This window comes from Chiloscyllium plagiosum, unplaced genomic scaffold (genome assembly GCF_037043375.1).
Source record: "Chiloscyllium plagiosum isolate Xiang-an unplaced genomic scaffold, Cpla_swu_hap1 HiC_scaffold_4, whole genome shotgun sequence".
Taxonomy (NCBI): Eukaryota; Metazoa; Chordata; class Chondrichthyes; order Orectolobiformes; family Hemiscylliidae; genus Chiloscyllium; species Chiloscyllium plagiosum.
In genome coordinates this window covers 139553823-139570933 of record NW_028270142.1, presented here as the reverse complement: position 1 = coordinate 139570933, position 17111 = coordinate 139553823, and the positions used below count along the sequence as shown (strand labels likewise).

The 17111-nt window shown below is 37.7% G+C and overlaps 1 protein-coding gene across 4 annotated transcripts in view; it reads left to right on the top strand.

The window, feature by feature from the left end:
• vps13b (vacuolar protein sorting 13 homolog B) overlaps positions 1-17111 on the top strand; it is a 977967-nt gene that overhangs the window by 42670 nt on the left and 918186 nt on the right. The window lies entirely within an intron of this gene.

Sequence of the window (17111 nt, the reverse complement as noted above, 5' to 3'; positions counted from 1 at the left end):
TGTAATTTTAAATGTTAATGCATCACCAAAGGCCAGAAATTGGATATTCCCTATAGGATAATAACTCTGAGAAAATGTTGGTCTAATTCACAACTTTTACAAATTAGTATAACTTTCTTTAGTCGTTTAATATGGGATGGTTTTTTAAATTATATAAGTACTTTGCGCAGTTTGTATGAATTCAACAATATTACTTGAGTGATTTGTTTTTTTAAGAATTCGCATAATTCTTACATCTTTTATCTGAAGATTAAAGAAAATTTGGTCTGCATTCAGACTGGGATTCGTGCATAATAAAGTCTTTGTATTTATATAGTTTTTAACCTCTTTACTGTAGTTAATTTGTTAGGCCAGTGAGATGAAAATGAACTTGAAGCATGCAATATGCAGATCAAATTCTAACTTTTGTTGTGTGATTTTTGACATGCTAAATAATGTGAGAAAGTGGAAAATTGAGTCACTCAAAATCAAAGACGTGATGGCATTCTTGAAGAAGTACAGAACTGAATAAATTGAGTTGTTTGAAAGAACAAAACATGCAAAGTTAAATTTCCATGTCGAAATCTGCTCTCAAGTCCTTGATTGCTGACATGAAAATATTAAATTTCTGGTAGCTTCCTGTTCTTTCATTATTATGTAATTAATATCGCACTATTTAGAATATTTTTAAAGGCTCCCTCACTTCAATTTATCCTTATAAGTTTAAGGATGTAAAATGCTGAGGTCTTTGTCGAAGAATTTTGTTTTTATTTTGCTAGAATTTGACATTCTAAGTACAAAATTAAAGACAACATAGTTGGAGATTCTGCTTCATGTTTTCTGTATTATTAATTATTCATGAATAAGTTTTACTTTCATGCTAATGTTTTGATTTTATTCTTTGTTCATGGGATATGGGCATTGCTAACCAGGCCAGCATTTGGTTTCTCATCCCTAATTGCCCAGAGGGAACCAAATTGCTGTGGGTCTGGAGTCACTTGTAGGTCAGACCAGGTAAGGATGGCATATTTCCTTCCCTAAAGGGCATGGTTCCCATTAGGCTAGCTTCTAATTCCAAATTTTTGTAGCATTCAGGTTTCGACATTTGCCATAGTGGTGTTCAGATTCATTTCCCTTGAACATGGCCTGATGTTTCAGATTACTGGCCTAGTGATATTACACAATGTCACTGCCTTCCCCATTTGATGAAACTTTTATACTTATCTTGTATTCACTTGCCCATGTTTAATTTAACCCAATTCAAGTGAATCTGCAATTATTTACTATATCTTTGCTAATCAATATTATGAATAAGATAGAACTTAATGTTGAGGTTTGCAACATCAGAATAAACTTTCAAGGCCCTTCAATAGAATGGTAAAGACCACAATTTCACATTTAGCTACCTAAATGTTAGGACAAGTGACCTAAACCTGATTGGGGAAGTAGGTTTTGAGGAATGATTTAGAGGAGGACAGAGAGGTACAGAGTTTTAGGCAGTTATTAAATGAGTGGTAAACACCACATTTAAGATGCGCAGGGATCTTAGAAGGCTGTTGGGCAGAAAGAGTTTGAGAGGTGACGGGGTTAGGAGTGGCAGTGGAGCAATTAAACAAGATGAACCTCTATCCTTGAGTTATTTTAGTTAATCTGAGAATATGTCACTATTTCAGAGAGGCCTAAAACAAAACAGTCACTGTAATAAATAAGAAGATATTAGAAGGTGGTGCTCAATACATAGATTTTAAGGATTGTTTCAATGAAGAGGAAAATGAACAGAGTGGAGATTGCAGAGTGAGATTGAGGATGGAGCTTTGGTAGTTGAAGACCTGGTCGCAGTTGATCATGAGGAGTAGCAGGTTAGTACATAGGGCACTGGACTAAGGCACAAGGAAATAGTAGTTGCACTGGATGGGTTTATAAAAATAGTGAACAGTGAAGCCATGACAAAACTTAAAACACAAGGACAGGAATTGTTATTTTTAGGCTTGTGAGAAATGGAGTCATTGAGTTAGTGGGTGGACAGGACAGGATTAATAATTGAGAATTAACATAGGACCTCATCATGTGTTCTTGATTTTTTTTTTGTTCTTTGGTTGGTTAGAGGATCATTTGTAAGTATATTGTCCGGTCTTATTTTCACCACAGTGTTTATATTTTCTTCCCCCTTGAGAGCTCACAATCAGCCCATATATCATGCTTGTTGACACTTGCTTTCCTTCCTAATTATTAAAGCTTATGCTTTCTTTCCTTGAAGATTAAGTCAGAGATGACAGAAATATTAACTGTTTCACCAGTTTTTCACAAACCTTTAAAGTTTACTGAAGAAAATTTGGATGATTTTTATAAAAATGCACTGTTTAAAGTACTTGGATTCCTTTGTGTGTGTTTTTTTTAAAACAGAAAAATGTGGTTTGACTTAGAATAATTGGCTAGGTTGTCACTTGCCATATAGGAAAGTTTTCTCAAGCATGTGGTCAACTGAAAGGATAATAAACATTAGTATGTTGTCAAATACATACCACACAGACTGAAAAATACCACATTGCTTCTTAAATTAGTAAAATCTTTAAGAATTTACACAGATTGTAATTTGAATATAATTGTTTAAATCTTTTCACACAACTGTGTGACAGTTATAATTTCCAGTCTGCTTTATTGACTGTTATGTAGAAAAGATTTTGTCACATGTTGTAAATAGCCTAGAGGATGTGACATAAATAGCAGCAAAAAGATGATTATATGATGGGCAAAAATAATTTTACAGATAAAAATTATTTCAAGATAAACTGTATTGAAAAGTTTTGAATCATGTTCATTTCTTCTGTTAAAATATAAAGTACATGGTTTTGATAGAAACATCATATGGTACAAAATGTATAAATACATTATTCTCTTGAAACGCATCTGTAATGTGTTCTGAGTATAGATAAGTGCTAGTTTCTGCCAACTAAGCATGTAATAAGTTTATTTTTAACAAATTGATGTCTTCTATGATATAATTGACGTCTTCTATGATATAGTTGAATATCTTGTCAGTGATGTAAACTATCAGGAAAATTGGACTTAGTGCTTTTTAAAAAAATGTTTGGTGTGACTCCAGAGAAGCAGGGTCAATAGTTGAGAAATTTTGTGATTTGAAGATACTTGTAATGAAGCTATTTTTCTTTCTATTCTGACGCTATTTATGTGTAAAGAAATCTGCTGGCAAGTTCTAACTTAGAACAATTAATCATATTTTGGTCATAGCTTTTTACAGAAAGTGTACTTGATGTTTGGAGGTAAAACGTATTGTAAGCTAGGTTGGAATTTTTTCAACTTCAATCTCCCAATTTTATAAGTATCTATAAGAAATGTATCCTTTCATTCTTTCTTTTTTTAGGAATTATTTTAAATTGATGTCCTCTTGCTACTAATCCTTTTGAGAGTCGAGACAGTTTCTAATTTATTAAAATTTTCTCTGCTGAAGGGAGAGCTATCCAAACTTCAGTAGTTTTTCCAGATAATTGAAACTCTTCCTTTTGGTCCAAGGCTAACCTATTTTCTCCAGCAACTACAAGGTCTTGATACTTTTTCTAAAATGTGGTGTCCAGAATTCGCACATTACTGAAGGTGCTGTTTAAACAGTGCTTTGTAAAGCTTTAATTTAATCTCCTTATTTCTGTCCCCTATATCCCTATTTGTGAAGATTATGATTGCATGGGCTTTTAAAAGCAGTTTTAATTTATGAATCTAATTGAATCAATTTTGCTGAACGGGCATTATGCATGAAAATGTTTGAACTCTTGATTTAAATTCTAGAAGTGAGAAATTAATGATTGATAGTTCGCGATTAACTATGGTATAGAATGCGCTGCCTGGAAATGTGGTGGAGGCAAGTTCAGTTGTGAAATTCAAGAGAGTATTGGATGATTATTTTGGTAGAAATGGTGTACAGCAATCATGGGGAAAAGGCAGGAGATTAGTTATTAGAAATCGTGTTGGCAAAATGGATTGAATGACCATCTTCTGCACAGTAAGAATTCTGTGATAGCATAGACATCAGTGAATGTATTTTAAGGATGAAACAGTGATACAGATGTATTTTATCTGGATTTTTCAAAAAGCCTTTGATAAGTTTCTTCTTTAGTAGAAGAATGAATAAAGCCAGAGACTGTGGAATCAAGGGTAATAGCAGCATGGATTGCTAGCTGGCTTCAAGACAGAAGACAAAGTAGGAATTAAGTTATTCGTTGTGGCAGAATGTGGGAATGGTATTTGACACAGATCAGTGCTGGAACCACTGCTATTTACCTTTAATATTCATGGTTTTCACTTTGAAATTAAAAATACAAATTTTAAATTTGCAGATGGTATTACATTTTTTTGGGAAGGGTGGAGGATAATCCATGAAGAACACCGCAGCAAATTATAATAGGACATAAATTAACCAGATTGGTAAATTAGATTCCAAGTAGATAAATGGTGAGGTGATAATATTGGTGTTTTGTACTTTTTGTAGGTCTTAGTTTTGACTTGCTACAAGCAAAAACAACTTACTTCCTTGTTCTCCGTGGAAGTGATCTTTATGATAATGCAGGCAGATTAGTCATTTAGAATGTTTGGCTATCTCCCACATCAGCATTGAAATCCTTTTAAGTCCCTGCTGTTGTCTGATCACTTTAACTACCTTCACCAGTTTTTTGACCTCCTTCGCAATATCTGAGCCCTTTGACCTACAGCCAGACTAATACATGAGGATTTTATCCATCCCCTCAAATTTCGTGAAGCACATTGTTTCTATTTACTTCTTTCATTAAATGTTCTCTTTAAGGTCTCAAAAAGATTTTACGAATTGTTACCAAGGATGAATGACTTGAGGAGAGGCTGGCAATGTTAGGATTGTTCATTTGAGAACAGGCAAGGTTAAGAGATGATATAATAGCAGTGTTGGGTCCTGATGGGTCCTGATAGATGATGGGTCCTGATAGAGTCAGTCCAGAACAAGAATTTCCCTCTTGCAAGTGGTCAGTAACTCTTCCTAAAAAGGTGGTGGAAACTGATTCCATAAATAATTTTAAAAGGGAGTTGAATGCATATATCTGGTTGAGGAACTTAGTGTTACAGACAAATCTGGGGACTTGAGACCTACCACAAAGAGCTGGCATCAGCATGATAGGCCAATTAACATTTTTCGGTCCTGCAAGTTCTGTTGCATGTTTCATTTGTATTTTTTTGTGGCCTATTCATTAGAAAATAGGCTTTGAATACTCTGAACTTCTAACTGTGTTTGGCTAGCTGTCTTAGTTCTTAGCCCTTTTTTCTTAGGCCCCCTTTTTAATAATCTTTTTTACCATGAGCCTAACTTTAAAATTTGATAATATTCTTCTAATTGTCATTGGGTAGTATGGAGCTTAAGAAGGCTTTGTGGAAAATGACACATTTGTTGAAGCTTCTCATCTTGCACTTATTTGGGCTATTTGCAAGTACCAACCTAAAAGGAAAACAGTAATTATGCAGTTAGAGAGGAGACTGCACTCTCTGACATTCAGTTTTACTGTTGTTTTCCCTTTACTTTGGCATTTCTTGAAAATTGTCCTGATGAATTCAAGATGAACAACTTTGACATGTCTTGTTTGCAGTAATACTCAATATTCCACTTGCTGTTTTTAACATTGTCTCTCAACAATTAATTAGGGAACTTCTTATTTGATGCCTCCCTTACTTAACCTCCACTCCCTCACAGCCTTTTGAACTTATAGCAAGAGGATTTAAAGGTTGGAACAGGGATGTTTTGCCTGCCATTGGCAAGACCATACTTGGTGTATTGTGTGCAATTTTCCTTCCTTAACTGAGGAAGGATGTTCTGGCTGTTGTGGGGGTGTGACAAAGTGTGCCAATCTCAGAAATCTATATGACTAATACAGGACCAGGCAGGGTAATCACAGGGAGTATGTTCCTGATTGGGAAGGGAGGGTCGGTGGTAGGTGGGTGGTGGAAAAGTTCAGAGCCAGGACATTGAATTTAAGGATTCAGGACTGAGATGAAGAGAGAATGATGAGCCTGTGGAATTATGTATCACAGAAAACAGTTGAGGCCAAAATATTGAATGTTTTCCAGAAGGAGTTAAATATAGTTCTTGGAGCTATAATAAATCAAAAGGTATGTGGTAAACAGGGAACAAGGTATTGAGTTGGATGATCAGTCATGATCGTATTTAATGGTGGAGCAGGCTCAAAAGACCAATGGCATACTTCTGCTCCCATTTTCTGTTTCTAATGACATGAGTTTCAAACAACTCTACCCAGACTTAAAATTGCGCTTTCACCAACTAATTAGAATGTTTCTGTGTGTATGAGAAAGGGCTGTAATCCATTATAATTTAAATATTGAAAGGGAAACTGGGAATTATTTTCATGTAAGCTAATTGAGGTTAACGACTGGACTCTGTTTCACTCAACTGCATGTCACCCCAATCTTTAATTCCTTTCATTTCTGTGGACAAATTGAGGTAATAGTTGTAGTTCTGACCAAAAATAAGTCAAATAAAGTAACTATAGGGCTCAGAAAATATGGTATATGTGAAGGAGAAGATCACACAGTAAGGAGATGCAGTGCCCTCGGAAAGCAGACTCTTAGCAAAGGATTTGCTGTGGGGCTAGCTGGATCCAGAGCATACTGGATTGGAGCCCTTCCCAGAAGGGTGTATCCTTGGGGAGAATATGACACCATTTGAAAATCGTTGAAGGTGATTTGGACTGGTTGGTATTGAATCTGACTGTTCACTTGGATGCATTCTATGTTCCTTTTTTCCAATGCGTAGTATTTTATATTGTAAAATAAAAATTTTTACAATTTTGATTTGTTGGTACAATTTTATAATAAACTTGACAGCATTGAGGACACAGTTTTAAGACTGAGCTTGTGCTCAAAATGTAACATTACTTAGTTATGCAAGAATACTTCGGAATGTTGTATTATTGTTGAAAAAACACAAAATTCTACCTGTTGGACTAATTTAAAATACAAGCCAGCTGAGATTTGAAGTGACTTTTTACATTGTTCAGTATTGTGGTGAATTGAATCTTTATGAAAAAGCTTAGTGGTGGGATTAGATAGGTTCAGGATTTCTGTCTCCATTGCTTTTCTCACCATTTATTTAGTGATAACTAGATACAGCTTTTTGTTCTGAACATTAGCTTCTGGATGTAAAATTGGTTTGTGTGTGTGTGTTCGTTCATACGTAGTTGAAGGCTGGCAAAAAGAAACTGAGCCAATTGAGATTAGAAACAAAGTTAATAAAAATAAACTATTTTTGTTTACTAAAATCTCCAGCTTGTTCTGCAATTACATTTGAGGGATGCTCTTCCTTTTTGTTTAATTCAGAACTTTTTGACCCAAAGAATTGCATTTATACCACAAGTTTTTGTTATTTTTGAGAAGGCTTTCAATCAGCATAAATTTTCTTTGCTTTATTTCTTTCTCAAATTCTGTTATAATGACAAGGTAATATGACCCAAGTCATTCTGAGTATTGATTTGATTGCTGGATCTAATTTTATTTTGGATTTGCAACTCAAAAGGTATTACTGTTCATATATTATTATTTAAATTAATGGCTTTAATGGAAAATGAAGAATTATTAATATCATTATAGTTATTGTTGTTGAGGACCTTTCGCACTGATTTATGCCATTGGCCCCACTTTGAGTGTGGTATATTTTCTTAGTCGAGTTGGCAGACTAAAACTATGCTGCGAGATCTACACTGTAAGCTATCTAGGGAGGAAAATACAAGCTATACTATAGTATGTTATTTAAGCGTTGAGGAAAAAAAAGTGAAGTTTGGTATACCGTGAACTTGTTGAGGTTCTGCAGTACCTCCTTCCTAATTTGTAAGTTTTTGTGATAATAAATTCTGATAATAATTGCTCTTCTGATTAAAAGTATTAAGTGAAAGCATTCAAGCTGAGTAAATAAAAGTAATTTGTTAAAGGTGAATTGAGAGCTCTTTTGACAAATGGTGAAGTTGGACGAGGTTGGGTTTGATGATGTGTATATGGACTTTTAAATGGCATTTGATTTATTATCAAGATCGATATCCATGGATAAAGGGGCAATGGCTGCATGGATACCAAATTGACTATGGCACAGAAGGTAGAGAGTAACGTTGAAGGTTGTTTTTCAGACAAGACTGAAGTACGAAGTAGTGTCTCCAGGGGTGAGTGTTGGGTGCATCTCTTTTTCAGATATATTAGTTGCTGGGCTTGAGTACACAGGGCATAATTTCGAGATTTGCAGATGATATGGGCCATATAAATGTACTAAACAGTGACGAGGACAGTAACGAATGACAGACTGATGAACTGAATGAAACAGCACATAGAATTGTAAAGTGATTCATTCTCATAGGAAGAATTGGGAGAGGAAATATGAATAATGTACATGATACAGCCTTCAAGTGGGTGCAGGAAGAGAAATCCAGGGTATACATGCACAAGGCCTTTGAAGGTGCCATTTAATAAGGCATACAGGATCCTCAAAATAAAAAATAAGAACTGCAGATGCTGGATAACTGAAACAAACAAAAGCAGATTGCAGAGAAAAACAGAGTTAATGTTTCGAGTCCAGTGATCCTTTGTCAGAACTGAAAGTAGAGTCAATCACGTTGCTGTAGGTCTGGAGTCACCTGCAGGCCAGACCAGGTAAGGATGGCAGACTTCCTTCCCTGTCGGGCATCAGTGAACCAGATGGATTTTTCCTGACAATTGATGTGGTTTTAAGGTCATCATTAGACTACTAATTCCATATTTTTATTTGAGTCTACATTCTACCATCTGCCATGATGGGATTCAAACTGGGGTCCCCAGACCATTATGGGGGTTTCTGGCTAATTGTCTAGTGACAATACCACTAAGCCATTGCCTTCACATGAGTAGACAGAAAGTTAAGGGGGGATGGTTGAAAATCATAAGTGTTTTTCATAGAATAACTAAATGTTTCCACCAGCAAGTGGGACAGTAAGCAGAGGGGCATATTTGAGATGATCAGTGACAGAACCAGAGTCAAAACCAGGAAATAAAACTTACTCAGCAAGTTATGATTTGGAATGTGCTGGCTTAAAGCATGGGAAAGCAGATTTGAAAACAGCTTTCAGAAGAGAAATGAATAAATACTTGGTATTTGATGGGAATGCACAAAGAGTGGGATGAGAAATTCTACATGGAGAACTCTTTCAAAGAGCTAGAACAGTCACAGTGGTGCTATGTCATTTAATTGATTCCCTCTCGAGATCTTTTCCTAATGATTTTGTTTCTATGACTTCTGGCTATCGATAAATTGCAGGAGGGAATAATTTTTCTGCACCTGTTCTGTCAAGACCCATCAATTTTAACATGGTCATTAGATAATAGAATCATGCAGTGTAAAAATAGTGGCCTTCTGGTCCACCATGCCGAGACTGACCAACGAACACCAAACGACACCAAGCTTATTTACCTGTACTTGGCCCCTAACCTACTATGCCCTGCCATTTTAAGAACTCATCTAGATTCTGCTTAAATGCTTTGAGAGTACCTGCCTCCATCATCCTCTCAGGCAGCACGTTCCATATTTCTACCACATTTTGGGTGAAAAAAGATTTTCTTAGATGTCCTCTAAACTGCTTCTCCTTGCTCTAAATTTATGTTTTCTGGCTTTCGGTGTATTTACCACAGAGTTGAGATTCTCACAATCCACACATCTATGTCTCTCATAATTTTGTATACCTCGCCCAGAACCCTCCGTCAGCCTCCTCTGGTGCAAGGAAAGCAAACGCAGCCTATCCAGTCTCTCCTCGTAACTGAAAAGTTTCATCCCAGAAAACAGCTGGGTGAATCTCCTCTGCACTCTCTCCAGTGCAATCATGTCCTTCTGATAATCTGGCAACCAGAACTACACAGTGTTCAATCTGTCATTGAACCAGTGTTTTATAAAGTTGTGACAAGACACCCATTCTTCTTTATTCTATACCCTGGTCAGCGTCCCATATCCCATCTTCACCATGCTGCCTACTGTACTGACACCTTCAGGGATCTACGGACTCTTATATCCAGGTCCTTTTGTTCCTCAGTACTCCCTTAATGTCTTAACTTCGTCTGTTCCAAAGAGAGCAGTCCTAATCTTCCCAATCCCTCCTTACAGCTTAAATCCTTTGGAGAAAATTCTTATAAAGCTTTAGAATATTGAGAAAATTAATAAATACAAACAATGGAAGAGAACTCATGGTAGGATATGTGGAAATTTCAGTGAGTCAGTCATAATTTTTCAAAATATAGTTGGATGCTGGGCGAATTTAACCACACAAGAATGTGGGTAGATAATTGAATGTCTTTTTCTCATCCTGACTTCTATTTTGTTCTTCCTGAGCACTAAATAGTTAAAAAAAAAGTTCTCAAAGCCTAGTTGACTTGGAACATTGTACTATTTGGTTTCACTTGACTGCAGTTCAAATGTAAATGGTGTGAAATCACAGTGTTTCAAAATTTTTCTTCTTGGTGGTCTTGTACAGGTCGCCAAATTGTGATTGAAAACTTCATAGCTGAGTATTTTTGCATAATTCATTTTGTGGTGAAGTTGAATCTCTTCATATTGCTGCAGAATGTGTAGGTTAATGGCTCCTTGGAGAGTAAGAAGAAAATTTACATATAGAATACCTTTCATAATCACAGGCTGTTCCAAAATGCTTTATATAACGTATAACTCTTTGTTATTGAATTAAACTGAGGAAGTACTTTGAAGTGTGGTCAGTATTTTGTAGTAATCTTGGTCATTAACCTTCTAATATGCAAATAGCACCAACGACAACAATGTGATAATGATCAGATATTTAGTTTCTTCTCCAATTATTGGCTGCAGGATAAATATTGGCCAGGAGGTCCATAGAAATGGTACAGCACAGAAGGGAGCAATTCAGCCCATCCTATCCATGCTGATCCATAGACAGCCAGATTCCTTATCTAATCCTATCTTCCTGCACCCAGCCCATAGCCCTGTAGCTTACAGCATTGAAGGGGCAGATTCAGGTACTTTTTGAAAGAGTTTAGGATCTCACCGTCTACCATCAACTTGGGCAGCAAATTTCAGATAATCAGCACCCTCTATTTAAAAAAAACTTTGTTTTTCCTTATGTCATCTCTGATCTTGCTGCCACTTAGCTTGAATCTATGAACTGTGGTTTTTGAAATCTCTGCTAAGGGAAATAGGTCTACTCGATTATCTTTATTCCTCACAATTTTGTATACCTCAATCGTGTCGACCCCCCCCCTCTCTGATCCTAGAACAACAACCCTAACCTTTTCAGTCTCTCTTCGTAGTTACAATTCTGCAGCCCTGGCAACATTCTAGTAAATATTCTCTGCACTCCCTGCTGAGCATTCACATCCATCCCTTAAAGTGGTGCCCAGAACTGCACAGAGTACTCCAGTTGTTGCCTCACCGTTCTGAGGAAGGGTTACCAGACCAGAAATGTTCACTCTGATTTCTCTTCACAGATGCTGCCAGACCCGCTGAACTTTTCCATTAATTTCTGTGTTTCTTTCCTCATTATTTCCTTACTTTTGTATTCTATAACTCTGCTAATGAAGGAGAGCATTCCATATGCTTTCTTTACAACTTTATCTACCTGCACTTTAGCGACCTGTGCACTTGCACTCCAAGATCTCTCACTTCATCTACCCCACTCATTATAATTCTGTTTATTGTGTATTCACTTTTACTGTTTGATCCCCATAAATGCATTACCTCACGCTTAAGAGGTGGATCCATCTGCCAATTTCCTGCCCACTCCACTAATCCTTCTACATCATTTTGGAATTTACAACTATTCTCTACACTGTCCACTGAATGGCTAAGTTTTGTGTCATTTGCAGATTTCCCATTTGTGCCCCCCATGTTCAAGTCCAAATTGTTAATGTATAAAACAACAGCGGAGTTTCCAACACCAAACCCTGCAGAACATCAGCTGAAACAACTTTCTGTTTGCAAGGGCAGCTGTTGATGATTACCCTTTATCTCCTGTTACTAAGCCAACTTTGGATCCATTGACACATTACCCTGTATCCCATGGTTTTTTACTTTGTTAACCAATCTGCCATGTGGAACCTTGTCAAATGTCCTACTAAAATCCATGTGAACAACATCCACTGCACTACTCTCATCGATCCTCCATGTCATTTCTGTAAAGAATTCAATCAAATTCGTAAGGCATGACCTTGCCTTAGCACTGTGATACTGACTATCCCTGACTAGTTCATGCCTCTCTAAGTGACTGTTTATTTGATCTCTCAGGATTGCTGCTAACCATTTGCCCACCACCGAAGTAAGACTAACTGGCCCATGATTGTTTGGCGTTTCCTTACAGCATAGGAACAGGTCCTTTGGCCCTCCAAACCTGTGCTGATCCACATCCTCTATTTAAACTTGTCGCCTATTTTCTAAGGATCTGTATTTCTCTGCTCCCTGTCCATTCATATATCTACCTAGATACATCTTAAATGACGCTGTCGTGCCCGCCTCTACCACCTCTGCTTACAACGGCTTCCAGGTACTCACGATCCTCTGCGTAAAGAACTTTCCATGCATATTTCTCTAAAACTTTTCCCCTCTCACTTGAACTCGTGACCCCCTAGTAACTGAGTCTCCCACTCTGGGGAAAAAGCTTCTTGCTATCCACCCTGTCTATACCTCTCATTATTTTGTAGACCTCAATCAGGTCCCCTTTTTAAACAACGGAACCACACTTGCATTCCTCTAGTCCTCTGGCATCTCACCTATATCTAGTGAAGTTTGGAAAATAATCCTCAGAGCATCTGCTATTTCCTCCCTGATTTCCTTCAACATCCGAGAGAACAATTCATCCAGCCCTGGTGTCTTATACCTTTCAAGGATTTCAATTCCTCTAACAATTACTCTCTGGTTATAATATTTTAATCCAATCCTTCACACTATACCCACATCATCCCTTTTCTTTGTGAAAACTGAGACAAAAAATTTGTTTAAAGTTCTTCCCATATCCTCTGCATATTCACCCACTTTCTCCTCTCTGATACATCCCACTTTTTCCTTAACTATCCTTTTGTTCTTTAAAAACTGGTAAAAATATTTTTGGGTTTTCCTTTATTTTGCTTGTTAATATTTTTTCATGCCTTCTCTTTTATTTCCTTATTTCTTCTTTTACTTGATAGCTGTACTTTCTATACTTGGGCTATTTGCAATTTAAGTTTTTAGTGACTATGATCAGCTTTCTTTTTACACTTAATCTTTCCCTGTATTTTCTGAGATAACCATGGGGGTCTAGATTTGGCAGTACCATTCTCATTTTTGGAGTGGATATGTCTTCTTTGTGCCCTAAGGAACTCACTTTTCAGTGCCTCTCACTGGTTTACCACTGATTTCCCCTTTAGCCGTCCTGTTCACTCCACCTCAACTGAATCACTTCCCAGTTGAAAAATTTTCCTCCTATTATATCTCTGTCCTTTTCCATAATAATGGTAAATCTAATCAGGTTGTGGTCACTATCCCGTTACGATCGCCAACTATCACTTCACCCACCTGCCCATCTTCATTTCCCAAAACTAAATCCAGAATTGCATCTCCTCTCATTAGGCTTGTCACGTATTGTTTGAAAGAAAATTCCTGGACACAATACATGAATTTTTCATCCTCAATGCTTCTTACGTTGTTTAAAACCCAGTTGGTGTAGGAATAGTTAAAGTCTTGGACTATAATTGTTCTTATTCCTACAGGCAGACAGTTTTCTACATATGTGTTCTATTTCCCTCTCACTGCTTGGGGGGGGGGGGGGGGGGGGTCTGTAGTATACTCCTAAAGGTGTGACTGCCCCTTTTCTTTTTACTCGTAAACTCATTTGTTAACCTGTTTAGCATATCATCAGTTCTCACAGTTGTACCGATTTTTCTAATCAGTCCGGTCAGAGATGTTATTACACACCTCTAGAGCAGGTGGGACTTGAACCTGGGCCTCCCAATTCAGGGGTAGAAACACTACCACTGCATCACAAGAGGGTCCTAATTGATTCTTTAACCAATACTGCTAAATCCCCCATCTCTTTTTTTTTGCCACCCACTCTATCCTACCTGAAACTCTGTTTCCAGGTTATTGAGTTGCCAGTTTTATCCCTCGTTTAATCAGGTTTCAGTTACAGCAATAACGTTTGCTGCCATGTATCTGTCTTCCTTATTTGTAAGAATACATACACTGAAGTGTGAACAGCTCAGTCCCGTCAATTTCTTTTGCTGGATGATTTTTAATCTTCTTTTGTTTTTGAATCGCTGAATATATCACTAACTAATTTTCTGCCTCCCGTTTCCAGATCTGATTTGAACCTATCTAAACCAAAGCGTTAGTTCCCATCTCCCTACCATAGCAGTTTAAAACCATCAGGCTTGCATAGGTTCCACCTTCCACAGAAACTGTCTCAATGCATCAAGAGTCTAAACCCCCTCCCTGGTAACAGCCATGCACTCATCCGATTTGTCCTCTTATTCCTTCTCTTGCCAGCACATGGCAGTGAAAGTATTCTGAGAATGTGACATTTGAAGTCCTGCATTTTCACTTGTCTTCTAACTTGCTACATTCAACATTCAGTCCTCATTCCTTTGTTTACCTATGTTGTTGGTATCTATGTATACCTCAACTACTGGCTGTTCATTCTCCCCATAGCTGACACCCCTGGCACTATGGAGGTAATGTACTATCCTGGCTTCATGTCTGTGGCCACAGAAGTGCCTGCCTTTTTCCCCCCTGACCATTGAATCCCCTATCATTTTAGCCTCACTGCTCATTTTCATGGAAACTGGAAGCTTTCCTTATTTCCTACATTGCACAAAAGAAACATACAACAGCTCTGAGGTCTCCTGTCATGACTTCTCTCTAGATTAAGCCAGTTACTCCCTTTAAGTGAATTTAATTAAGCTTGGGGCCTTCCCTCATTTCAAACATTTCTGTTATAATTGAAATTCCTTATCTTTGCTTAAGCTAAAATATTTTTTAAAAATATAATACTCTGAAGTTATCAGTTATCAATTGGCAGTTTCTGCTGGGACTGTGTCACTTTCTGAACTGCCTGATCTGAGACTGAGCACCACACTCAGTCTTTTGTATTCACCTACTCCCTGTCTCGCCAAACTCCTGTTTCACCCAACTCCAAAGCACTCTTTTTCAGCCAAGCAGCACACGCAGTGGTCTTCTCTGCATTATCTTGTCCCCTTTTAGCTTCTCCACCCCTCCCTAAACCATCATCAGATCTCTGCGCTCCTTTTTTAATCAAGCCCCAGTTTTAATTGCTCCACTGTTGGAAGCAATGGCATCAACAAGCTAGGTTCCTAGCTATGGAATTTCCTCCATGTATTACTCTGTTTTTATTCTCTCTTTTCTTCTACTAATTCACTTCTTTAACACAATGTCTTGAAAAACCTTTTGGTCATCTGACCCAATTTCCCCTTCCGTGACTCAGTGTCATTTTGTTTTAGTTCATTCACTTGTGGGGTGTGAACATCTCTGCCTGGCCAGCATTTATTTTCCCTGTCTTAAGTGCTTTTTGGAAGGTGGTGGTGAGCTTCCTTCTTGAACTGCTGCAGCCCATAACATGCCTGTAAAATACTTTGAGTCATTTTATTATGTTAAAAGTGTAATAAATATATAAATATTTGTTGCTTTAATACATTTATCCAAACTGTATGTTTTGAGCCCAAGTAGGAATTATATTTTGGTTGTAAACTACTTTGCAAAGATCATGATTCTGGGTAATCCATAATGGAGGACTGGAAAAAATTCTGGCTGTAAGAGCTGCTCCTTTTTTTTTGAGGTATTTTAGGTGTTGGAGGTGATTTTCTCGAATTCCAGGAGCAGTAATTACTGTTTTATATGCAGTTGCATTGTTTGGGAACTTTGGAAAAAAAAAGTCAAAACTACAGCAGTTTAAAAGGGAGAAGAGCAGACAAAGGAAACACATGATGAGGAGAGTGCAGGAGAGAGAGAGAGAAAACCTGCACAGTTACCGCCTTTGCTGTTTGAATTTGTGTATCGCTGGACATTGGAGTGCATCTGGGAAAATTAACAAACAGTGAAATTCACAACTAATCTTGGAGGAACTGTTGGGCGAAGTTCACATCACAGAATCAAATAAGTTAATTGTTGTTTTAAGTCTGTCCAAGAGAAAGGCTGCAGTAGTGGGTACAATGGATTCTTTCTTGATTATATGTTTTTGGAGATAAGTCTCTTGACTAAACTTAATATATAAGCCATAGCTATTAATTTAACCAGTGACAGTGTTTGTAGAGGAATAAGACAGTGTTATTTTCTGGGTCTGTAGATTGTGAAGGAGCAAAAATGGCCTTTACGGTGATGTGTACTTCTTGTCAGATGTGGGAGTTTAAAGAGAGTTTAAGGGTTACTGCAGATTATATCTGCCATAAATGCTGTTGGATGCGAATCTTATCAGATCAAGTGGATCGGTTGGAGAGACAAATAGAAGCGATGAGGAATTTGCAACAGCAACAGTATGTGATGGATGGCAGTTACAGAAAGGGGGGAAAGTCTCAGATATAGTCACATAGATGGGTTAACTCCAGGAAGGGTGAGAGAGGTAGGCACCTAGGGCAGGAGTCTTTTGTGGATTTACCGATTTCAAACAGGTATGCTGTTTTGGAAAATGTAGGGGGTGATAGATTCTCAGGGGAACGTAGCACAAACAGTCAAGTTTCTGGTATTGAGACTGGCTCTAATGCAATGAGGGTTACGTCAGCTTCCAAGAGATCAATTGTGTTAGGGGGTTCTGTAGTCAGAGGTACAGACAGATGTTTCTGTGGCCAGCAGAGAAAAAGCAGAATGGTGTGTTATTTCCCTGGTGCCAGGATCAGGGATGTCTCAGAGAGGGTGCAGAATGTTCTCACGGGGGAGAGGGGCCAGCAGGAGGTCATTGTCCACATTGGAACCAACGACATTGGAAGGGAAAAGGTTGAGACTCTGAAGGGAGATTAGAGAGTTAGGTAGAAATTTAAAAAGGAGGTCCTCAAGGGTAGTAATATCTGGATTACTCCCAGTGCTACGAGCTAATGATGGTGGGGAATAGTAGGATAGAGCAGATGAATGCATG